Source organism: Perca flavescens, chromosome 17 (assembly GCF_004354835.1).
Source record: "Perca flavescens isolate YP-PL-M2 chromosome 17, PFLA_1.0, whole genome shotgun sequence".
NCBI classification, from domain to species: domain Eukaryota; kingdom Metazoa; phylum Chordata; class Actinopteri; order Perciformes; family Percidae; genus Perca; species Perca flavescens.
This window is the reverse complement of record NC_041347.1, coordinates 27,840,208-27,865,207: the sequence shown is the minus strand read 5'-3', so window position 1 is coordinate 27,865,207 and position 25,000 is coordinate 27,840,208. Positions and strand designations below refer to the sequence as shown.

The 25,000-nt window shown below is 41.8% G+C and overlaps 1 protein-coding gene across 1 annotated transcript in view; it reads left to right on the top strand.

Moving 5' to 3' along the window:
• Positions 1 to 2,109: 2,109 nt before the first annotated feature.
• Positions 2,110 to 25,000, top strand: part of cdh11 (cadherin 11, type 2, OB-cadherin (osteoblast)) — an 85,687-nt gene continuing 62,796 nt past the window's right edge. Inside the window, exon 1 of the mRNA XM_028603685.1 lies at positions 2,110 to 2,584. The gene's annotated coding sequence lies outside the window, so the exon portion shown is untranslated. The remainder of the gene's footprint in view (positions 2,585 to 25,000) is intronic.

Here is a 25,000-nt window from a genome sequence, read left to right as displayed (position 1 = left end):
ATGCTCCTATTGGCAGGACGAGAGTTTCATTGTGTGACCACTGTATGGTTAAGGCTTGGTTAGTTTTAGAATGGGATCCTGCGTGGGGTTAAAATAAGTACTTAAGCTTACTGGAAACATTGGGGTTTGGGTTTGAACTACAGCCTGACCGATAAAGGATTTTTAAGGCCGATATCGATACAAATATTTGGTGATTGAAAATATCAGAGATTCCGATATATCGACAGATATATTTTTAACAAAACATAAACAGATTTCCATATTAGTTATTTGTAGTTATGTATGAGACCTCACTAAAATAATATGATAATGCAGTTTAAAAATAAACTTGTACAGAGGAACATCAAAATATGTTAAAGTTCTGATAAATAAAATGTATATAAATACAATCTTAAGATATGAAACTTAAGGGGTTAAACACGAGTGTTGCCAATGGGGACGTTGTAGAGCGCCCTCTGTTGGACAAACTATGCAACGCCAACACTCAGAAAATGGTTGAAGGGTGTTTTGTCCGTTTTTATTTTATTTTTTTTATATTCATTTATCGGCCATTATGAATACTGATACCAATAGTTTGGAAAATGCATAATATCGGCCGATAATATCGGCCCGCCGATATATCGGTCGGGCTCTAGTTTGAACAAATACTTTGTTAGGGTTAGGGAACCTTTATCATCATGGTCACTCTAAAATGATCGTCAGAATTACTACGGCCACTAGAGGGCTTTGTCACTTCAACATTAACATATGTCGTTTTGGGGAAGTAGCTGAAACCAGTGATGCTATCGTTTTTCTCAGAGGACAGTCTGAAATAGCTAACTGCCCAAAAAAAATACGTCCAGTCAAAACACCTATTGTCACTAACGACAGACTCTGATTCATGATCAAAATCAGCAACTCAATTGCTTTTTACCCTCGTTAACGTAACATTTTCTGAGCTCTGCTTCTCAAAAGAGGACCTGATTTGAAGGAAGTTAAGTTAAATGCGGTGAATAGTCTTCTGGCAGCCACCAACACTTTTGGATGTCAGAGTCACTTGAATCTGATCTGCTTATTTCGAGAAATCTGGGTAATTTTCTGTGAAAATCTGGAATATATCTAGATAATCCACGTAATCCAAATGAAAGCTGCCACAGCTCTGCAAAGATAAATGTAGGAAGCAAATGAGTCAGATTATGAGCCAAAAAAGGCTATTGAAATAAATACAATAAATAAATAAAGTGTGACTTTACTTAATACTTTTATAATACATAGATGGAGAGAGTCAGAAACCATCTGTGTCACCGACTGAAATTATGAGATTTTCTCTTTCCAACAGTTTATTCCTCCTCTTTTATCATTGGCCGGAGACATTTTAAATGGGACTTCTATTCAGCCAGTCGTCTCTCAGAAAGAAGGGCCTTCCTCAGCCGCCCCTCCCTCCACACTCACCCTTCTCTCCTCTCATTGGCTGCCTATGAGATTCTAAATCTGCTCTGGCAGCGGTTGGACACTGCTCTCAGCCAATGAGGAAAGAGCAACTGTTGCATTCATTTACCCCCTTCTGCAGGGCTCCTTCTGCTGCAGCCTCTCACTCTGGATTTTGATCTGATGCGGTGAACAGTGTCACATTAATAGGAATATTATGTGACCTAAACACTTCTGCATTATAAAAACAACTTACTCAGCACAAGTGATTCTTTATTAGAAACATCCACATACATTTAAATAAATGTATGTTTCTCTATAGCCTACAGTACAATGCTCTTATCAGATCATCTTTTGAGATCTTATTTGCTTAATGATGTATTTATCTTCTGTAGTACCACAACGTATTCCCACAGTGCCATGGCAGGGTATTTAAAAGTTATCTTAACACCAAAATATTAGATGATTACCATAACAAGACCGATTATACAGAGAGGGGAAAGTGAGAGAATTACTCAAGTTTCCAACGCCCTCCATCGGCAGCGACATATCTCTCTCTCTCTCTCACACACACTTTCTCTCTCTCCCCCCCCTCCTCCCTCTCTCTCTCTCTCTCTCTCTCACACACTTTCTCTCTCCCCCCTCCCTCTCTCTCTCTCGTTGCCACTGCGCGCCCGTGCAGTTCCCCTCACACCGCTTCCGAGGCTCTTGGAGAGACGACGGATAAACGGCGCTGACGGTAGACTACCGGATTTGATACCCGAAGGAGGGAGGGATGCTACGGTGATTCCCCTCTTTTCTCTCCCAACACCCAAAACCTCCTTACCACTCCTGTTCATCACTTCAATCTCGGAACGTTATCAAGACGCACTACTGCTCTATCACATTTTATTTTTTGTATCCATATTTTAACCCGTTTGGTTTGGTACTGTCTTGCCTTGCCTCTGCGCTCCAGCAGGATAAAATATAGGAGAAAGAACATTTTGGGTTTTTTACCCCCTCTTCTCCAAGCGCACACACACAGAAAAAAACTGGGTTTTTAAATCAGTGGATGTGTTGGACATCTGATGAAAGAAGCAATCATTGTTGAGAGAAGTGATCGTTTTCGACCGGCTTGTATGTATTGGAGGAATTTCCTTGGAGAGACGGGCTTCGCACGGAGTTTCTCCCTTCCAAGGTAAGGACCGCTTGAGTTACAGGACTGGGATTTAGCCGTTGTTACTTCGACACAGTCCCATTCATCTCTTTCCCCTCCCAGTCGGCTTCTCTCTCCCCTCGCTGTCCGTGCGTCTTTCTGCAGAGGCTTTTAATGAGCGTAAAACAGGCGAGAGCGACCCAAGTGAAATGTTTCGGTTTCCGGGGAGATTTTGGATTCGACTCTGGATTAATCCAAACGCAGGGTTGTCACACAAGCATTACATATATAAAAAGGTCACTGTGAGAGGATGTCAGACTTTTTTTATTTTTTTATGTATGAGCACGTAAGGAATAAGCTACAAGGACCCCACAGAGCCGTTGCGCATTAGCAATTGAAACCAAATATGAGTGTATTTGTTGTGCTGCTGGCTGTAACAGTGCCGACTTTCTTCGGTCCTCGGGACCACTGGATGACGGTTGGATTTGTGCGGTTTTCACAAAACACAGACTATTTTTTTTCACGTTTCCGGCGCCGTGTGTGTTTTGGCGTGTGTCTGCATTTTTTTGCGCTCGTCTGGTGTGAACGTGCGCGTCCGACAGTGTGTGTATATATGCGTGTATGTCTGGCCACGTATCGAGGCTATAATCTCGGTGTAGGCTCTCTTTCGCTGCCTCGGTGCCTCCCGGCACCTCTGCGTAACGGCGACGCACAACTTTTCTTTGGATCACCGTCAACGCAGGCTCAGTGTTTGTCTATGTTTCACGGTCAACTCACATCATTCAGAAAAGGAGAGAATTCACTTAATCACTAAATCAAAAGAGACGAACGGTCGTCACTTTTTGGATGCACTTCATTTGCATGTATTTGGCACATAGGTCTATTTCTCCCAAAATGCGTTTTTACCAAAAGAGTATTTTTACAGTTTAAATGGTCAACTGAAGCCAATTTGATGTCCTTTCTGCGTCGGTTTCCTCTCTTTGCATGGTTCATTATCGCTTTGTAGACTTAAGATCTTGAAATGCGAAGCCCCAAAGACTCCATACGGTTTAGTATTCAGTCCATTTGAATACTTCAACCAGGGCTGCGTCCTTGCCCTTTCCGTGTGCGCCAGCGCTGGGGAAACTGCATTAAAACTGCATACAGATCACTTGCCCAGAGGTTCATGCAGGCGTATTCTGCACTCAATTAGGTCCGTGTGTTTGGCTTATCGTCCCTGTAGGGCCACATTAGATCAGTCTTTAATTGTTGCACATACATCTACTGAAATCTACTTAAAACGTGCCCTTGCTGGTTGAGTGTGTGAGCCGGTCTTATAAGAATAATTATGGATGCATGAAGTACTGAGCTGCTGCTAAGTCGTTTTCAAGGAAGAGTAAGTGAGATATCGGTGTATAATTTGGCCAGCTGCAATTCTGCTGGGTTTTCAATGGGGGAGCAGAGAGAGAGAGAGAGAGAGAGAGAGAGAGAGAGAGAGAGAGAGAGAGAGAGAGAGAGGTTGACTGTAGGGCTGTACAGTCTTTGGTATTCATGGCACAGCTCAACATTGCACTGCTCCCAAGCAGGCAATAATCTCTCTCCCTCTCCGCCTCTCTCTCTCTCCCCTTCTGTCTCCCACACTGTTGCTCTATGAAATATCTCCCCTCACTCCCCCACCTCCAGCACCTCTCTTTTTTCCTTTTCCATTTCATCTTCCCCTTCACTCTCCCACTCCTCTTCCTCTCCTTCTCCCATCTCTCCTCACCCCCACTCTCCCTGACTCTCTGCTCACTCGTCTTGTGGGAGCCATTGAGAAAATAATTTGCTGCTGTTGTATTTTATTCGACAAAGGGTTCTTACCAGCCAGGCCTGGCTGGCTTGCAGTGCTGTTTTTTTTTATTATTATTTATTTACATTTTGTTGCAGTGCCTTTAAAAAGGAAGACGAAAAAAGTCTGCCGTCAAGACAGAAATATGCACAGAGAGCGACCCCTCAGAGGTCCTAGTTCCAGTCCGTTAAACAGAAAAAAAAGCGTTTGTAACTTCTTGTGTTACATTCTCACAGGCGAGAAGCTCCTTGTGCCTCCCCGCCTCTTGTTTCCAGTGTTTCGACAGTGTTGTTGGTTTTCCTCTACATGTCCTTATTATGTGGTTACTTTTCAGACAGCGCTGTTTATTTCCACCCCCTGCATTTAGTTAATTAGCCTACAGACCAGTCAACACTGTGGAGAAGAAACGCAGAATTCCCCTTTTTTTTCTTGGTTCTGTGATTTGACTTTGTGGTTCGGTGGCCACTCAAAACACACATCACATGAAAAGAATGTCCCTAATTTTTCTAGTGTTGAATCGCTGCCTCTTATATTCGCTCTGCGGCCATAGGCTTAATATCAGAGCCTTCTCACTGTGGCTCCACTAAAGGGTTTTTAGTGAATAACACGGCACTACCGGCCCAATTTGTGCAATGTTTGCTCTAATTAATTCTTCTAACCCCAGTATTTCAGTCGCATAGTGATTCAGTTAGGATAGAGGACAGAGGGGAGGATCAAGAGGCAAGAAAGAGGAGCTGGAGAGGAAATGAGGGGAGACGAGAGGAGAGACAACCAGGCAGGCGATCGGAGGAGCAGAGCTGAGACGAAAAAAAAAGAGCAAGACTCCTATCAGAATATGAGAGGAGGAGGCGGGGGAGAATTGGAGGGCAGCGTGACTTCTATCAGCACTGTATTTCATCTCCCTCTTAGAGAGCCACCGCTGTCGGAGCTGAAACGAGACCTGCAGCCAGAATCTGCTTGTCTTCACTTATCTATCTCAGGTACGAACCGTCTAGCTCCCTTTTCACTTCCCACAAAAGCGAGGCTTTCCGTCTGGGAATGTGATTGTATACTTTAAAAGCAGGACAGAAACACAGAATCCCCTTGTACCAGTGAATCTTTGTGCTATTTAGGGTGAGCGGTATACAGAAACCTGGCTTGGATGACAGATGAAAGCGGGGTGGGTGAGGTATCAGATATTTTCCACTGATGTTCAGCCAAGAAATCGCACAGAAAATGACACAGAAATGTCGTCAGATTCGTTGGATTGGAATAAGCCGTTTCAGGACCTGGCAGTAGATATATTCTGCTTCATGGCTGTGTTCCTTATAGTTTGTAGACATAATTAAATCCGTGAGCGTTCCTTCAGCTATGTTTGAAAAGACACATCTAGGCCAGTGAATGTTGTATTTGAGTTAAGCTGCACGCTCTAATCACGGTTACAGATCACATTGTGTTGGTGGGGAGTATGCAATAAGTGCATAATAGTATAGACTCTGAGCTAAATACAGGTTAATAGCTACATAGTGATTTAAGTTGTGTTCCATATTCTCTTCTCCTTTTCAGACATTTATCCGTTTCATCTTTTTGCAGACAGGCTTAATATGTGATGTTCTTTACATTGAATGACTTTGCAGACACAACCTATGGATGTTTTATGTAAACCATGACCCTCACCTGAATATGATACGCTTATGTCCTGGTGTTCACTTTGAAGTTTGGCTCTGACTGGCTGTGAGCCACTTTTAAAGATTGTTTGGCCAAAGTTGTGTTGATTTTTCCACATTCTTGAAATGTGCAGGACTGAATTTTGAAGAAAGAAGAAGAAAAGCCTTGCTGGCTGCAAACCCTACTGATGTAGCTTACCAGGGAGGCAGTGAGATTAATTTATTACACTGTAATTGTTATATCTATATTTAATTAGGGGCCAGCTGCTCCATTCTCACACACCATGGCACTGTAAACGTATTACTTTGAAACTGTGAAAGAGTGGGAAAAGAAAAGGCGGCAAAGAGAAACAGAAGGAGATGTTGAAGATGAGGAGACAGAAGTCAAAGAGAAGGTAGAAAGAGAGGTAAAGAGGGGAATAAATGAGACCTTTTCTAAGTGACGACAGAGGGAGCTGTTGGGCTTTGCTGCGGCAACGACTGCTCTGCTCTCTCTTTTTTCTTCTCTTTCTTTCTAATTTGTTCCAAATCTCTCTTTCTCTCTCTGTTTTTCTTTCCTAACCTGTCTTTCTTTCTCTGAGAGGGCCAGTCAGAGAGATGGAGAGGTAGTTAGGCTCCCCAGGGATGCAGGATTCAATCACCCCAAGCACGTGCACACACACGCATGCACGCACACACACACAAAAGTAGTCTGTCTGGATAAGCATGTCCACCGTGACTGGCTTCTGTTACCTTAAGATTTGCATTACCTCCCAGAGAGAGAGAGAGAGAGAGAGAGAGAGAGAGAGAGAGAGGGGGGGGGGTTGGTTTTTCTTCTTTGCTTCTACACGGTTCTGCTTTGCCATCTCCTGGTCCCTATAGGTCCATGGGTTCGATAGACTTTTTAGCCCTTCCTGCACTGAGTTCTCCCTCAGCTCTTCCTCTCGGTTTTCCTGTCCTCTTCTCCTCTATCCAAGTAAACATGGTAAACCAGGTAGATGTTACACTGATTTCATAATTTCCTGTGGCAGTACGATGGGATTATAACTCTAATCTCTGGCCTCAACCAGATTAAATGACGGAGTCAGTAATTAGTGTTTTTGACCTTTCATCTCTCTACTTGCCTTCAAGAGGAAAAAAAAAAAAAAAAAAAAGACAGTGGCTGATTTGTTTGCATTTAACGAGGGGTAAGGTTGGTGATGTGGGGGGGGATTTCCTGCGTATTGGTGCAGTTGAGGAGGACTGAGCCCGCACAGGTGGTTGACTGTTGTTGACACAGTTTCCTGGCAGTATAATGTCCTGGCTTTAGCTTCCTAGGCCTATAAGCATGGAGTTTGTAGGTTTCTTTTTCTTGTGCTCATGTGGTTTCAGTTAGTCCGCCAGCGCTCTACATTCCAGTGACATGAACGGTAAAGTGCGTGAACTGGACAAGCTAAATTACCCACATGTTCAAACAAGGTTTTAATAAATAGACGTAGTCAACCCATTATTGCTATTATTCACTTAAAAACTGTGTCTTTGAGTCCAAAGTTTGCCCTCAACTGACATTTTAAGGCGTTCTTTTGTCCACTTAGTTGTGAAAACGTCCTATTTTTCAGATTGTATGTTTCAAGCTACTAAACAGCTCAAATCTGCGCAAACTTTATCTTTTAATCCAAACTAGAAATCAAATATGTTAGACATGTTGACTGAAGTTTTCGATCTTTTGAGGGGGTTTCCCTGCCTTCAACCTACTGCATGCTGGAATTTAATCCAGTCCCCATAACCCTGAAAAGGATAAAATGAAATACAATTAAAGATCAAGCTAAAGTCAGTAAGCTGGAAAATGCTTTTCATTTTTCGGCCACAGAAATAAACCAGTGACAGCGTCACTCATGAACAATGTCCCGTGCTCTCATTATTTGATGCGGAAAGTCACATTGAAGTCATTTAAGTAGCGCAAGCGGGAGCTGGATGGATGCACACAAGGACTCGGAGACAGGAAATGTCGCCACAAATAATACCGGAAAACAACAAGGACACCACACGCTGCAATTAAACAAAAAGCATGTGGCGGGCGGAACACATGAACACTCCAGCGTCAATTAAAAATCGACTTTTAAAACTTTGCTTTTTAATTGCCTTTTTCATCCTGAGAGCATAATGCCTGAAGCTGCAGCAGAAATCGTGTTAAAGCTGGGTCGGTTGTTCTCCAGGAGTGGCTGAATATTTGCTCTTCAGATAGCATGACCTTTTCTCCCATACATTAGAGCCGTGTGGATGTACTGCCAGATGATGAGGCTGTGGTGTAATTGTGATAACGGATCAATGGTAATTCAGGATTAACGAGCGATTTCATTGATCTTGCTATTGGTGATCAGAATGCTGCGTTGACGGGGATATTGATCGGAGTAGAATGAGAATTGATTACTCCAGATCGAGAGCGATATTGATCAGAGCGCCTCGTGTTTGTATAAGTGTGTGAATGTAAGCTTTCCTCGTCCACAAATGCATGCCTATATGTGAAAGCGCATGTAACGTCAATGAGAGTTTGCAGGTGTATATATGGTGCAAATGTTTTTCGTGTGTGTATGTGTGTGTGTGTATGTCTGTGTGTGTGTGTGTCCCAATGTAATTTGTTTTCTGTGACAGTAGTTAGGTGCAGTCAGGTGGTCTGTGGTCTCATGACACCGGTCACACGAGAGGAAGAAAAGCAAGGTTGTTGTTTTTTTTTTAACTGCCAATTTTATCTGTATATTTTTGCTCTAGTAGACAGTATTCAGCAGGGAGAGAGACTGAAAAACAGTGAGACAGAAGAGAAAAAGAGAAGGGATATGTGATGAAGGTCAGCAACAAAGTTCATCTCATGTATGAATTTGAGGAGGTTTTCTTTGCATTCTTTCCAGCCATTTGTTAAAAAAAATAAAAAAAATACTGTAGCTTGGGGTCAGTGATTTGAGGATTTTGTTTTAATGCCAATTAATAATTCTCAGCTGAAAGGCTTCTGGTTTGACAGATTGTGTATGAAGTACAGTAGAGTCAGTGAGAAAGAAAAGGAAGAAGGAAAGAGAGGCTAGTTTCTGCGTGAGGGTCAAGGAGAGATTTAATGAGTTGTTTGCTTCTCATTATTCAGGATAATAATTAACAGTGTGTGTGTGTGTGTGTGTGTGTGTGTGTGTTCATTTTCTCGTTTGAGCCACCAACGAAGCGACCATTCATAACACTCTCACTCTCTCTCTCTACAGTCTTCCTCCTCCCATCCTCATCCACATTTTCTGCAACCAAATGTTTATTTCCATACTGATTCATCTTTATGTTAGTAAAATGCATGAATACAGCAAAATTAACTTCTCGAGAACCCAAAGTGATGTTCTCAAATTGTTCTTTGACAAATGACTAATTATTGGTTATCCACCTCTTAATCTATTTCTCTCTCTCTCCCTTATATCTCTCTGTCACTTCACTACCCTAAGCTTGCGACACACACACACAAACACACACACACACTAACCCGCGCACACAAACGCACAACTTTGAGTGTGTATTTGCAGACGGTGTGTTGTTGATTACCATAATTAACATGGTTATGCTAATTGTAGCGAGTTAATTTTGCTGATGGAACACATTTGTAAAGGTGAACTCTATGGACAGACGGGTATAGCCTCAAGTTACAGTGTGTGTGTGTGTGTGTGTGTTGTACATGCATGCATTTATACCGTGGAAGTGTGTGTGTGTTCTGTCCATGTTAGCAGCGTTATTTTGCAGCGTGCACAGACACACAGAGTAGTGCTGAAACCAGAAGCAGAACAACCTGTCATAAGGCTAACACACACACACACACACACACACACACACACACACACACACACACACACACACACACACACACACACACACACACACACACACACACACACACACACACACACACACACACACACAGGTCAGCCAAAACAGCAACTGCTGCATAGAGCTTATCTGATTATGAGCAGGGTTAGATAGAGGACTCTGCATCGGAGGGGTGGATGAAGCGAAACAGACTGATAGTTTAAATAAAAAAGAAATGGCGTCCTGTTGGCTCACAGGTCTAAAAAAAAACATGCAACTGTGACCTCCGTCTGGCCACGAACATTTGTCATACATCCCTCCCTGCACATTTTTCCTTTGTTTTGCCACAGTTTAGACTAACAAAGTGAGAAATTAAAGAAAGTGAGAAATTGAATTGAATGACAGAGGAGGGCACAGAGGACAGAAATAGCTACATAATGAGCATCCCTAACATAGAGCTCCAGGGCAGAACGCACGACAAATTGTTATGTGTGGTGTCCGATGTCATGGTGAGAGGTGGGGGCTCTGGCGCCCATTTGTAAAAACTGTCTCTCTGGAAATAAATGGCCTAATCGCCATGTTTACTCTGTGCTATTTTTTTCAAACTACATAATTTATTTAGCACATTTAGCGTCCCATTGTGAGAGAGGCATTCTCTAACATTTCCAACAGTGTTTCCTACAAAGAAAAGCCTTTAGAGTTCTGTTCTTCTGTTTAGTGTTTCTATGCCTTCCAAGGAGACGGGAGAGTTATGGCAATAACATTTGGACAAATTTACAAGTGAATTCGTTTTGATGGTTGTATTATTTTGAGCAATGTCACAAAAATAGAGTCATGGCAACCAATTTTTCAAGCTAGAGAATGGTTTGTTTGTCCTCTCTGCTGTTGTGTAGAGCTTGTTATGACAGTCCGAGAGCGATGTAGAAAATCATTCTTTTGCTTGCATTGTGGTATGGTACGAGTAGGTGTAAGCTAATGGGATTTTTACCCATGATTCACCAGTGTTTAAAGCAAATCAAAGTCACGAGAATCGATACGATTAGAATTCACTTTTTTGTCCACGTTTGGACAGCTACGAGACCAAACCATAAGGAGGAGAATGTTTTTGGAAACACAGACCATCTTACTGGGTGTATCATTATCACTTGGATGGATATGAGAAGAGTCTTCTTAGTCACATACTGTATATTTTAATGTTTCAAAGTGTGTTTGTGCATTTCTAGCATTAACCACTCAGCATGCTGGCAAGGCATGCTCTTGATGTCAAAGTAACGCTTTGATCATACTGGGACTTATCGAGTAGTTCTCATCCTCTCCTGTCTCGTCCTCTCCTCTTTCCTTTCGTTCCATCCTCCCCTATCCTCTCTTCTTATCTCTCCTCCCTTCCTCCTTTCTCACTTTCCTTTGCCGGTCTTCTTTAGTATGCCTCACCCCTCTTGCCCCCCCCCTTCCCCCCGTCTTCTGTATTTATCCCAGCTGTGCATTAGCTAGACAGGACACAGTTACTCACCTGAAAAGTGTCCCAAAATAAACCTGACTACAACAGATATATTAAATACAATTGAGTTTTATTATTAAATATATAACATGACAAAGTTTTGGTATCACTAAATATAATGTTTGCTAAAATTAAGCATCAGACAGATGGCAAAAAAATCATCCATGCATTCGTATTTTATCGTCACATAATTGGTTTTACTAATTAGCCACTCTCCAAAAAAACTACTGGAGTCCTCGTTGATTCAGCTCTGTTGATGTCACGGTGGGCTCTGAAAGACAATGTTTCTGTCTTCTGTGTACCTTCACACACACACACACACACACACACACACACAAGGCCTTGAGATTATATAACCGCTGTCTTAGTCCTACACTAAACACGCAAACAAGAGTGCACACTTTATGATTAGACGGCGCAGTGGCAGATGACTCATACACATACACAGAAGGAGAGGAAGAGAAATAGAGATAACACACACATAGTTCACACACAAAAGGCATGTTTTCTTTCACACACGAGAGAGCATTACTGCAAGGTTGACCTCTTTACCATAATAACTTCTCTCCATTCGCCTCCCTCTGTCTCTTTATTTTTTTTTGCTGTCCTTTCTCTCTCCCTGCCATCACTCTCACTAACTCTCACACTCCCTTTTAGCATCTTTCCTCTTTTTTCTGTCCCTCTTTTTTGTTTCTGTCTCTCTCGCTCTAGCCATGCATCATTGACCGTAACACATATAATGGTGTAATATGAATGAATATTTTTTTTTCCATGTGGACGGCTTGACTCCAGTATATATCTCTTTGCCTTAATCCTTGACCATGACTCAGAGACTTATATAGCAGCGAGCACATAAAGCAACCTTTATCGGTTTTGTCATCCATCCTGTTTTTTTTGTTGGTATATCTGCTTCTCTGTTCTTTATCTTTTAGAAATCTTCTAAAAAGTCTCAATTTCTCATTCTCTGTCAGTCTTGATCTCCCGCTTTAACTGTCTCTTTAGGTTTCAGTTGCAGCTGTTGACAGCATTGACCATTGAAAGGAGAGGCAGTGAATAACAGATAGTAGCTTCCTCTAGGACTAATTGTTATATCGCTATAGAAGGCCCTAGCTATATATAGGGACAAGTCGAAGGACTGATACAAGGCCGATCTTGATACGGACACTTTTCTTCACACTGCTATTAATCTGACATATGAAATATAATCAACCCCTGCCATTCAAAGGGAAGGATTTCAAAAAACACAGCCGATTCTGCCCTTTGAATATTGATGAGTATGTGAGCGAGAGGTGAAAGATGTGGTGCCAATCACTTAGTATTTCGGCAGGTGTTACTATGGGTGAATGTTTGACTCTGGGGAAATAACACTTCACTCAAGTGATCTGACAGGTTGCCGTTTTTGTAATTCTAACCGATGCTTTTCAAATCCACAGCCATTTTACACTGCTTATAATTAGATATTGTTAACATGGATATGTTTTTAATGGTCTGTAACACAGCAGTGGTTTTTGTTCCAATTGATTTGAAATCTATACAGATTGACAAGTCAAATTTTAAAAGTTGCATTTTTCATCCAGTGAAGTAGCAGTTGCTTGGAGCCATTTTCATACATCCTATGTGTTTTCAGTCTTTATGTAGAGTGACCTCAAATTTTGCTTCTTTTTATTGTGATGTTATGAAGGCAAGAGCCATCAACACTGTTTATATTCTAGTGGCAATGTTGGACAAACAAGGTCACTGTGTGTGTGTGTGTGTGTGTGTGTGTGTGTGTGTGTGTGTGTGTGTGTCACTCTAATGTGCCCCTGCATGTGTTTCCACATACTGGTGCTAAAGCTGACCATGCAAGGTCGATCTGTAGTCTGTGTACGTGTCATTTCCGTGCACCTGAGCATGAGCATCAGCAGAGCAACAAATAAAAGTCATTGTCAGTCCGTGTGCATGTGTCCGTGTCATTTAAGGTGAGATATGCTTGTTCACCCTAGGCTCTGTGTGTGTGCATGAGTCTGAATGTGTGTGTGTGTGTGTACATGTTCTTGCTTTGTGCTCTATAATCTTTATGAGGACCAGGTGTCTCCAAAACCAGAGAAAGACTTGGGATTTCCTCCAAAAAGCAGACAATTCTGTATATATACACATATATATTATATTTTTAAAGTGAGATAAAGCATTAGGTTGAGTTAAGGTGTGGTGGTAAAGGATGCAGTATTGATTAGGAGTTTGTGAAAAGGATCTAGTCTCAAAACAATCCTTGCAAGTTTACTGCAGTAGTAGTTTGACAGTGTGTGTGTGTGTGTGTGTGTGTGTGTGTGTGTGTGTGTGTCCGCGTGCGTGCACAGGGGCAGGCATACAGTAGTAAATACATCACCGCTTGTCTAGACAGCTGTTTTGACCTTTTTATATGAGAAAATAGTCCTGATGTGTTGTTCACGGAGCATGCTAATATTTTATTCAACAAGGCAATGCATCAGTCGTTAAGAGCAGATTAGAGCGATAAGAGCTGCATGTCATCAGGTTTCACTCTCGAGATGAAAAAAGAAATATATCAAAGACAATATCTTCCTGTGACATTTGGAGCTGAGAGAGAGAAAACACTTCTCTCATTTGAGAGGATTTCCATTTTCCATTCATCCTTGCACAATGTATACTGAACGGAGAGGAAAGGGTTCAGGTCCTTCAGGACACTTTACTGCACAGTGCTGCTGGTGTTGAGTTCTTAGTTCAGAAATATTAACTCTCGACTCCAGGGTGTAGCGATAACGTCATTTTATTTTGGTATTGCAAGTTTTCACAAAGAGGTTTTGGGATCCTCAAGGATACAGTGGAGCTCCCAATTTCATGAAAAATAAATTAATTTTAAGCCATTTGTCTGGAACACAAAACATAATTATTATGATCCTACATCCAAATAAATGTTTTTGCTGCTTACTCTGGGCACTAACAAACATTTGGTCAATCCACATTTTTCACGGCAATGGCAACATTTTTCCAGATGGTTGTCTAACCATGCATCAGTTACGGGAACCTTTGTTGAGATGTGTGATTCACACGGGGGTCTTTGGTTAGGTTAGAGAGAGAGAGAGAGAGAGAGAGAGAGAGAGAGAGAGAGAGAGAGAGAGAGAGAAACCCAGAGTGCAGGCTTATTGAGGTATGTGATTGCAGCTCAAGACAACAAAGGGCTCTCTGTGTCAACCTGGAGGAAGAAGGGAGGGGATCTGGCTTCAACCACCATGTGGGGCTGGAGGGAGGGGGTTGTTATTATCAAGTACCCAGCGCGTCCGTGCATTGGTTTGGAGCGGGACAAGGGGGAACAGAAAACGGGGAGGGAAATAAGAATGAAGGGGGAGAGCAGAGGGTATCGTTTTGCAGGGGAGGATGTTTTGGCACAATGACCCTTGTGTCCTCCAGTTTGTCATTGAGTCGAGTGTTTGTCAGTGGTTGGCGGGTGAGGGGTGGGAGAGGGCAATTTAGAGAGGTAATTAGGGTCATTACACATGCATGGTAGGTGTAATGGTTCGCAACATTGCTGATCAATTCCTCCCGTTTACCTCCATGCCCACCCCCGTTGTCCCCGTCAACTCACCAGAACTCATTCATCTTCACGTATAAGTTTATTCCAAAAAATAAGTTATTAACCATTTGAATAAAAAAGAAAATGGCTACTTTTGTGATGTTACTCATTAAGCTATATTGTTAAAGTCAAAGGTTGTCAAGACATTTGCTTAAGATTGTTTATATTTTACATTTCCAAGCCAAATTCTGCAAGAACAAATGTCACATACAGATCCATAATACTATGTTGAAATGAAGCCCTTCAAGCATACTGTATATCATGCGAAGTGCTGTATTTGGTGCATGAGTGACAGGATCAAAGGTCAAATCAGTTGCATATCCAACCATACTGTAAGACATATCCTTGCTTCGTGTACAACTGCAACAACAAGGCAATTTTCTATTTCTTTCCCGTTTTTATTTTATATTCTATTCCACGTTTAGAAGTCCAACGTTGAACAGCTGACACGAGAGAAGAACTATTAAATATTTATGAACTTATTAGCTATCCTGCGGTCCTTACTTACAAAGGAATAAAGCGTTTGATGATGCACATACTGCTTTGACATCAAACCCATCATTGCACTTTATCATCATGAATAAAAAACTGCTTTGAAGCTATAAAACCACTAATGACGTCTAGGTGCACAGATCATGGCCTGACTGTGAGCCTGAATGTTTGGTCAGAAAGGTCTCCACTGGCTAATGTGAATGCAAACGGTGTGTGTCAGTTACTGGATAAATGGGATGGGGGGGTTTATACATCCCAGGCTGAAGAGAGGTCTTTAAAGGCTTAGTGGCATCCACTAAGACCTTGTGTTCTGCCCCTTGCCTCCTCAATAGAGCAAAGCTAATCTGGGTGTGATTAGGGCTGCTTCCTTCGTCTCTTGGGCGACTGTCTCCCTCCTTCTCTCTTTCCCATCTCGACCTAAGTGACTCACTGTCTCGCTCAAGGACACTTTGGCGGGTCACACGTTTGTTGATGCACATATATTGCAGTGAAAGAAGCGTTGACCTTTGAGCCAGATCGGTCTGTCAAACCGCTTGATGAAAACCTGCTGCCAGTGGTACAGAGGCTTGTCTGACTCTGACATATGTCTGCCTTTCTGGGCACTCTTCTCACTCACCATCATTTTAGCAGTGGCTTCCATGTTTAAGGAATACACACAGACAGTTTTTCAATTCCATACTACATGAGATCAACAGCATATATATATATATATATATATATATATATATATATATATATATATATATATATATTATTTAAATATAGTGTAGAAGCAAAAATCATTGGGAAATCGTTTGCACCAGTGTTTGATGCTGCAAGTGCACTCAAGTGTTAGCATAGGGCGCTAACAACACTTTGATGATCGTTGTGTTGGAAAAGATAAGCTGAACAAAAAGTCTCCCAAAACGCTGCGCTTTTCCTTCAACTTAGCTTGTTGAAATTATACTTTTCTACTTAAATATACCCATCAGAACGATGTAAGAACATGCTATTCCAATAAAAATAAAAAGGTGTCGCTTGTAAATGAATGCATCTTTCTCTCTCTCCATCTCACTATCTCTTCTGTCTGTCTCCCTCCCTCGCCGGCTCCCGGGGGTCATGGTGTCAGCTGTTGGACAATAGGACAGCTGTATCCAGATCAGCCGAAGAGCTACAAGCCCCCGGGGTGGGATTAAGCCAATTAGTAGCTGTCAATCACCGTGACATATCATGGACAGCTAGATCAATACTTCGATGAATGGAGGGAGGGTGGCAGGGAGGAAGGACTGGGAGCATGGGTAGATTGAGGAGTGTGTTTGCCTGGATGGAGGGATAAAAGGATGAAGAAATGAAGGAGAGATGCTGAGAGACGACGCAAGATGTTGCTTCTTATGAAGTCACTGTGATAAAATGCTGGAAATGATTAAAATAGTAAAAAATAAAATGTAGAAGAGGTATTCAGGAAGATAAAAATGCAGAAAGGGTGGTTAGTATGAAAGTGGGATAGGTAAAAAGGCATTTGTGGGGCAAAAATAGAGAAAGAAAGGGATCCAAAGAGATAAAAAAAAAAAAACATTTGCCATAATAAAGTGAAGCCGCAGCTTGCCACCCCAAGAGACGTTAAAATGAATAGGTGTGCAAATCCGTAGCCCCTCTCTCTCTGTCCTGATCATTGCTCTCTGTCTCCCATCTGTTTTCCATTTAAGTCTTTGTGGGCGTGTGCTCCGTATCCCGAAGAGTTTTGTGCGAGACAGAATTTGTTTATCATGGTTGGGGACATCAGAAGATCCCATCTCCTTCTGACAGCTGAGAGAGGCCCCAGAAGAGAATCAATAGAAAGAATGACAGGGAGGGAGGAGAAGGATGTGGGGTATTTTGGAAGGGAATAAAGCAAGAAATGGTGCAAAAAAAGGGAGAGGAAATGAGGAAAAAAAAAGGGGAATAAGGATGCAGATGGTTAATAAAGAACCACGCAATCAAATTCAAGCGAGAAAGAAAGAAATGCAAGATTTAGGAAAGATGTATTAAGTCAATTTAAATTAAGAAAGACTCAAAGAATGAGAATGAATGATGGATTTATATAATAGTATGAAGGGGAAGACATGGAGTAAAGTGGAAAAGGAAGGATGGTGATCTTAAAAAAACATTGGCACATCTCTCGTATCCAGACTATTAGGAAATAATTGATAATGGATATTGCCTGTTTGGAGCTGATTGAGCCGACAGTGAATGGACTGTAGAAATACAGAATACAGAACCGCTTAGACATTAAAGAGACGAGGGAGGAAGGGAAAAAGAGGAGAGGAACTGAGGAGAAGAGGGAGAGGGAAGGGGAGAGAGAGAATAGAAAGGAAAGGGAGCGAAATTGGAGTACAAACATCCAAACAAATTAAGGATGGGGAAGAAAAGTGGAGGATGCAAGGGACACAAAGAGTACAATGAAGACAAAATGAGGGGAGAATAAATAATGAGTTTTTAAAAGCAATAACGCATGAATAAAAGGATGGGAGAGGAAGAGCAGCTGCTATGAAAAAAAAGTAGGGAAAAAATGAATAGGAGGCCAAATAAGTGAAGGAAAAGGAGGACACGGGACAAAATAGCAGAAAAGCGAGAGAGAGGAGGGAAATTAGGAGGGGAGGATGTGGTTGTATTAATATGAAGCCTGGAACATCTGTCATGACTCTCAAAAAGTTCTTCTGTGTTTTGAATGTGCGCACGCACGCGTGTGTGTGTGTGTGTGTGTGTGTGTGTGTGTGTGTGTGTGTGTGTGTGTGTGTGTGTGTGTGTGTGTAAGGAGGATATTGGGTGGGGGTTTGTTAGTCTAAAGCAGTGATGCACAAAGACACACCAACCAGGCCTGCCACACTCACTTATATACGCCTGGATGGTTACAGAAAGAAAGATCGAAGGTTTGAGGAAGAGAGGGATGGAGATTGTTTTTTTTAAGAGAGAAGCTAGATTGGAAGAGGTGGATGACAAGAGGAGAAGGACAGATGGACGGGTGAGGGGAGAGCAGGACAGGACGGGGGAGGGGGGAGGAGTTGGAGGAGGGATTTGTTTTTGATTGATTTATGATTTACCTCGCTCTCCAAGGCCAGCGAGTCATGTAATCATCAGGAGGATTTTTGATTTGCACTCTTTATGGAAGGCATGGCAGGTTTCTTCATGTGTCTGCTTGGAGGCGACAGAACATAAGACCATATTTTTCTTTCCCTGACATGTAAATAGTCATACCCATCAGGGCTCGCAGATGTTCATCATAAAAAACATGTTTTTTTAACCATATAGAAAACATATTTTTACATGTTTCAACTCTCAATGAGTCTTAAGGTTAATCATTGTTTTCTTCTTTTTTCTTCTATTTTTCATTACCTCTGAGAATAAGGGCTTTTTGTGTCATATCTTATGAAATGTATTTCATCCCGTTAGTATTTTTTCAAAAACTCTTAAGTGTATTTTCCGCCTGAAATCACTCTTAAGGAGGCTCTGAATAATTCATGCTGTTCTGTGAGTAACACTGTTCTAACTTTTGGAGAGGAAAATATTCTTTTTTGTTGCTTTCTCTGTGCACTTGTTTGTGCCGCTGTATATTTTACATGTATTACTTTTACTTTGATTAACAGAAGTGACCTTTAATATTTAATACTTCTAACCACTTTTTTCTTTTCACGTTGTATTTAGTCCCTCTTTTTCTCTTTAAAAGTGTATTCTGTCTGGTCTTTGAGATCTTAACTAGCGTATTTTCCGCCCGTTTTAACCCTTAAGGAGGTGCTGAATAATTCATTGGGTTGTGCTCCCTCTAGTTTTGCTAATGGGTCAGTCACAAAACCATACATTTGTAAATGAGGGTAATCCACCTTTATGAGTCCCTGTGTGTGTGTGTGTGTGGGATTTGTGTGTTTAGATGGGTCAGACTCTCAGGTTTTAAGACAAGGAGCGTTTTGTCCAACAAGAATTGTGTGGTGTGTGTGTGTGTGTGTGTGTGTGTGTGTGTGTGTGTGTGTGTGTTTTTTCTGTCGAGTGCTGCCAGCATTTGGCTGTGCTACCACAATGACCCTTTCATCCGAAGAACCATCTGATTGTGTGTATGCGTGGTCGTTCGTGCCTGTGTGTGTGTGTGTGTGTGTGTGTGTGTGTGTGTGTCTGCGTGTGTGCGCGGGGGAGTGATTTTGTAGGACTCTTTTCTGTGCGACCCAATCTCTTTATCTGTCCAGAACAATAAAAGATGGAAGCCTGAAGGCACAGACACCAACAGACAGACGAAAGACAGACAGACAGACAGACAGACAGACAGACAGAGCTGTATAATTCAGGTCACTGGCATCGCCTCAACACACACCCATACAATCTGCCAATAAAGGCAAAGCCTCTATACCTGTTTCCCTATTTTGCCATTAACACAGGTGTCTTGAACTGTAAACACCCCAGTGAGAGGTGGATCGGCTATCACAGCTTTTCTATCCACCACACGGACCATACGTCTTGCCGAATGCTCTGAAAATGATCTCTTGTTTGAAGTGTGTGTGTGCTTACCTTTAACACATCCAACTGACACTCTAAAAGCAATAGCAGAATATGGTAAATTCCTAGATTACAAACATTAGCAGCATGCGGTAGTAAGAAGTGCAAGAGTCAGAGCTGCAGGACAGAAATGAGAGCAGAGCAGTGAAGTAGAAAAGCTTTTTAGCTGCGAGATAAGAGCATATTAGGGCGAGCACAGGTAGGAAAAGACAGGGGGGGACCTGAAACGCCTTATTAGTTCTTGATGAGACACGCTTAAAGCCTACAAGCATAAGCAAATAGTAGAATGAGTGACTGGATTTGTGTGATTGGAAAGGTTGTTTCCACCTCTGAGAAACTCAAAGACAGATTAGACTTAAATTATATCTACTTCAAATAATGGAAAGGAGTACTGCAGCTTTAGTCAATGCTTCATGTATAATAGCAGTCAGCATTTTCCAGGCCTTTCTGTTCACTGGATATAAAAATAAGACGTAAGGGGAAGAGGAAGACGAGAGAGAAACAAAACTAGAGACAAATGAGGAAGGAAATGTACACAATTAGCTGTACATTTCCTTCCTCATTTGTCTCCATTTTTGTTCGGTGGGATAAGACTGAGAAAGACAGAATAGAAAGAATAAATGAGGCAAAAGGAGAACAAGAGATGGAAACTCTAGCGGTGCAGGCCTTGGTTGTTCACTGCAGTAGGGACATCTTTGTATGTGTGTGTGATGGCAGTTTCCCAGCTGTGAATAGCTCGGTTGAGACAAACCTAGTCTGACAGCAAGCTCACACACACACACACACTCAAACTACCTGCTTTTGGGGGGAAGCCATTTCGACTTCTTTCTTTCTTTCTCTCTCTCTCTCTCTGCAGACATATTTTTGGGCCTTCTAAAACTCTGAATTTGATGAGTTTTCCATGGCTGTGGCCCCCAGTTCCTCAGTGTGCATGAGCTTGTGTGTGGTTATGGCTAAAGACCCAAGCTATTTCTGGCATTCTTGATTGGTTGGACATGCTAAGCAAAGTCTGGGTTTATTCCCCACCACTGTTTCTCAAATTTCACATATTCACTTGTTTTTTGTTTTTTTTCCTTTCCTACTTCTTTTCTTCCCTCATTTACCCTTTGACTCTCTCGCTTCACTCCCTCTCTCTTTCCCCCCATCTTACCTCTTGACTAAACCATGTGTACACTCAGGATACTGTGCAGTGTTTGTAAGAAGGAAGGTTTTGTCAAGTGACTGATTGTGCCATATCAAAACTTTTCAAAATACTTTTTGGGTGACAAAATATTGCTGCAGTGCTTGGTCAAAATCTTTACAGACACACATTTTAACATTGTGGAAGATTTCAATTTCCAAGAAACACACAAAAAAAAGGCAGAAATTGTGAGATTGTAAGTTTGTCTGCAAAAACCATTACATTGTTGATGTCTTCCACAGTGACTGAGAAGAGCTTTGTTTTCATTTGTATGGCATGCACTCAGTCATGTTTGTGTTCTGGGAGCTCTGGCGGCTTTATAAACAGTATGGCTTTTGCATTCAGCTTGCCATCTCAGGTACTCACCTGTTGATCAAATGCTGAGAAACTCCCCCTCTTTAGCACAGCCCTCATATCCACTGTATTAACAGTGGAAAGGTCACACTGATGTGCACTGCGGTTCAAAAAGAACCATGTGTATTAACAGTCGGGGTCTAGGTCTTAAAGAAACGGGATGCTCTACAAGTCCTGTTCTTAACCATTCAGCTAGCTGTTGCTGTTGCTAGCTGTTGCATACTATCAACATAGACAGGTGAATGGTTTTTGTGTCTATGTTCTCATTAAGTAGCCGCTATAAGCAAATGTGACAAAAACAATTTGTGTGCATGTTAACTAAAAGGGGCAACACTTTCTGAAGTCTGGGTGGTCCTGGAGGAGGCAATGCTGTCGTTATGGAAACAGTGGATGGTAATAACTTCTAACCATTACATATTAGTGGAGGGTGGATGTCAGAGACAATGCAGTAAAGTAGTAAAGTGTCCTGTGAGTGAGAAAGAGGGCCTGTAACGTCACGCATTTACATAACACTACAGTCAACTGCAGTAAAAGGGACACTTATTGTAATGGTGTGTTTGTGTGTGCCGGACCTACAGGGAGTCACAGTAGGTGGTTAGGAAATACAACACGCACGCACGCACACACACACACACACACACACACACACACACACACACACACACACACACACACACACACACACACACACACACACACACACACACACACACACACACACACACACACACACACACACACACAATAAAGGGCTGACAAATGAGTTGAGTGTGATGTAAATGGTTGGCCCTTTTATGGTATTTTTTTTATCTCTATTGTTTGTTCCTGTTCCCCCTAAACTTTAACCTCCCTGATGTCATTAAGATGCACAGGAATGTGCGTCTTGACATGAATGGTCTTTTCTCCCTATTCTAATTCTGCGTTTGTTTACCTAGCATGTTGTGACACATGAGAAAAGCACACTTCCTGGTGTATCACAATACGCAGAGATGCTGATTTGAATTGAGGTGGACTGTTAGTTCCTGTTAGTCTCTGTTTTACCAGAGAGAGAAAAGGCCAACCCCCTGCTATCCTGCAGGGCAGACGCTAAACTCAACAACATATATAGTTCACCAGCTAGAGACATTAAGTGCTAGAAAGCACGTGTCAATACATTAAATTACACATGTGGGGAGATCATTGCAGAGCTGCACCTGAGCCAGTTGACTCGATATTCCTTTCAAATAACTGTTGCACCTTACATGAAGGTATCTACATAAGAATGACATGACACGGTCATGAATATGTCAAACATTATAAACAAGTCAAAAACGTTTATGACATAACGCTTCTTTTAGTAAGTGTCATGACTGGTTAGGGTTAGAGTTCATGTGTTCATAAGAGTGACATGACAGTGTCATGTCACTTATGTAGATACCTTCAAGTAAAGTGTTACCCAAATAACTAATAGTTTCATCGAATGACCGACAAATCATTTCGGTGCTAGATAATTCAATTATTCACTCCTCTTGGTGTAGCCGTTTCTCTCTGGGGATACAGTATTAACCGAAGCTTGGTCTTTACTTTTCCAAAAGAGAGTTCCGTTCATGCATTGTGTGTCGCGACAGAGATCAGGGGAGACACTGTTATGAGTTTTAATGGCTAGGCATTGCACCTGGATGTCATCATACCCACTTGTGCTCACAGGTAATGAAGCCTCACCCTTTATCTTTGTCTTTGCGTGTGTAGAAGTGTCTGTGTGTGTCAGGAAAGTACGACAGAGGCAGACAAAGTAGCCTTGTTCTACACATATAAAACATTTCAAACAGCTTCAGTACACCCAACCACAAAGGGCTTAGAGAAAGCAGAGAGGTGTGCGTCTGGGGGTGTATGGGTGGCACACATAGGTCGCATTGGGATGTGGAACTTCTGTCAGAAACAGTGTCCTTGATGAAAGCCACTCTATGTCTCTTTCCTTTTACGGTTTCTATATTTTTTACACACGTGTCACATCTGTTGTAAACACAGTACCGGTTCAATATGAGGTCCAGAAACCTATAATCACAAGGCCTAAACATGGCGACTTAAAAAAAAAAAAGAAAAAAAAAGTTTACAGTTACTGAGATGCAATGCTTTCTTCCCAGGTCAGTCTGACGTCAGTAGGTCACCGAGATAAATATAGAGGGTAAACTAGGTATTGTAAGGTGGATAAATAGACTCTAGGTGTTTTTTATTTTTTTCATCCCACCTGTTTATTTGTCTCGCTTGGTCTCCCTGTGTATCTGTTTTCACACACTAAACAAAACCAACACAAACGTCTGGCTGGGTATGACCTCCAGTTGTTAGCTATTACAGAGCCTCCAAACTGTCCACTTGCTGGATTGATTAAACTGGAAGAGAACAGCCCCTCAGCTTCGGTTTTCAGACCTAAGAGTAAAAGCAAGAACAGCTTGAGGAATTTAAATTACTGCAAGTTGCTACAAACACTCAAATAGTAAAAAAAAAAAAAAAAAAACAATTGGCAGGCTTCCCAGGAAATTGTGTGGCATTGGTAAAAGATGGAGAGCTCAATAATAACTGAAAACACACCTCCTCAAGAAACACTCCAAGTCCCAGTGAATCAAATCTCCCTCTTCTTGCTCCAATACATTGCGTGAGTAGTGAAACAATTCTCTCCCCTTTGACTTACATTTCTTTCACTTTATTTTCCAGTGTTTTTGCTGGACATTTGTCTATTTTCCAGTGTGATGTGATGTCACAATACCTGTAAAACCGAACTTGTAAAGCATCTAAAAGTCCTCACTGTCCAATCCTAACTCATCTACAGTGAATTAGCAAGACTGATACAAATAAATAAAATCCTTTTTTCAATTCCACCGTACAGCTTGAAAAGGTCAGAACACGTATTACTGTGAACGTGCCTTGAACCTCTGTTAAATTTGTTTTGACGTCTGGTCATGTTTCTGATCAACCTCCCAACACTTTATCTCATTCGATAGCTGGAAGGGCTTCATTTCAAAAGGCCGTAGATCCACACAAGCCATCAGGGATCGTTAGAAGAACCACCGGTAACTTGCTAATAGCATTGCCAGTGTCCGAAATTGTTCTGTAGCTAGCTAATGTCACAACTGGCTATCAAAAGCACCAAAGACTTTTTGCGATTCAGTATAAAAAGGCACACTAAAAAATAGGTGGTTTGCCAAAACATTTGTGAGTGGGGGAAACAGGTGTTTACTCTCCTGGTGTGTTCTGTCCTGCTTTTGGTTTCCTTAGCGCAGCCTCTCTATACTTATCTACAGCCCTGGACACACCTAGCATCTCGGCTCTCTCTCCTCACTTTATCTTGCCCTGGATCCCTTGAGGCTGTTTAGAGGGGATCTGTGACAGATCTGGCTCTGTGTGTGTGTGTGTGTGTGTGTGGCATTAGTAGCTCTAGTAGTAATGACAGGCAGATGGGGTTATTCATCACCAGCCAAGTTTCTGCAAGCTGTCCGTCTCTCTGTCTCTCCATCCATTTATCTTTCTATCTAAATGGTGCATCTGAATAATGGCAGATAAAAGAAAATCCTCTTTACTTCACTAAGCTCTTTATATTCTTTTTGTCTTCCTCGGTCTTGCATGAACTTTTGCAGTCACAGGGTTACTGTC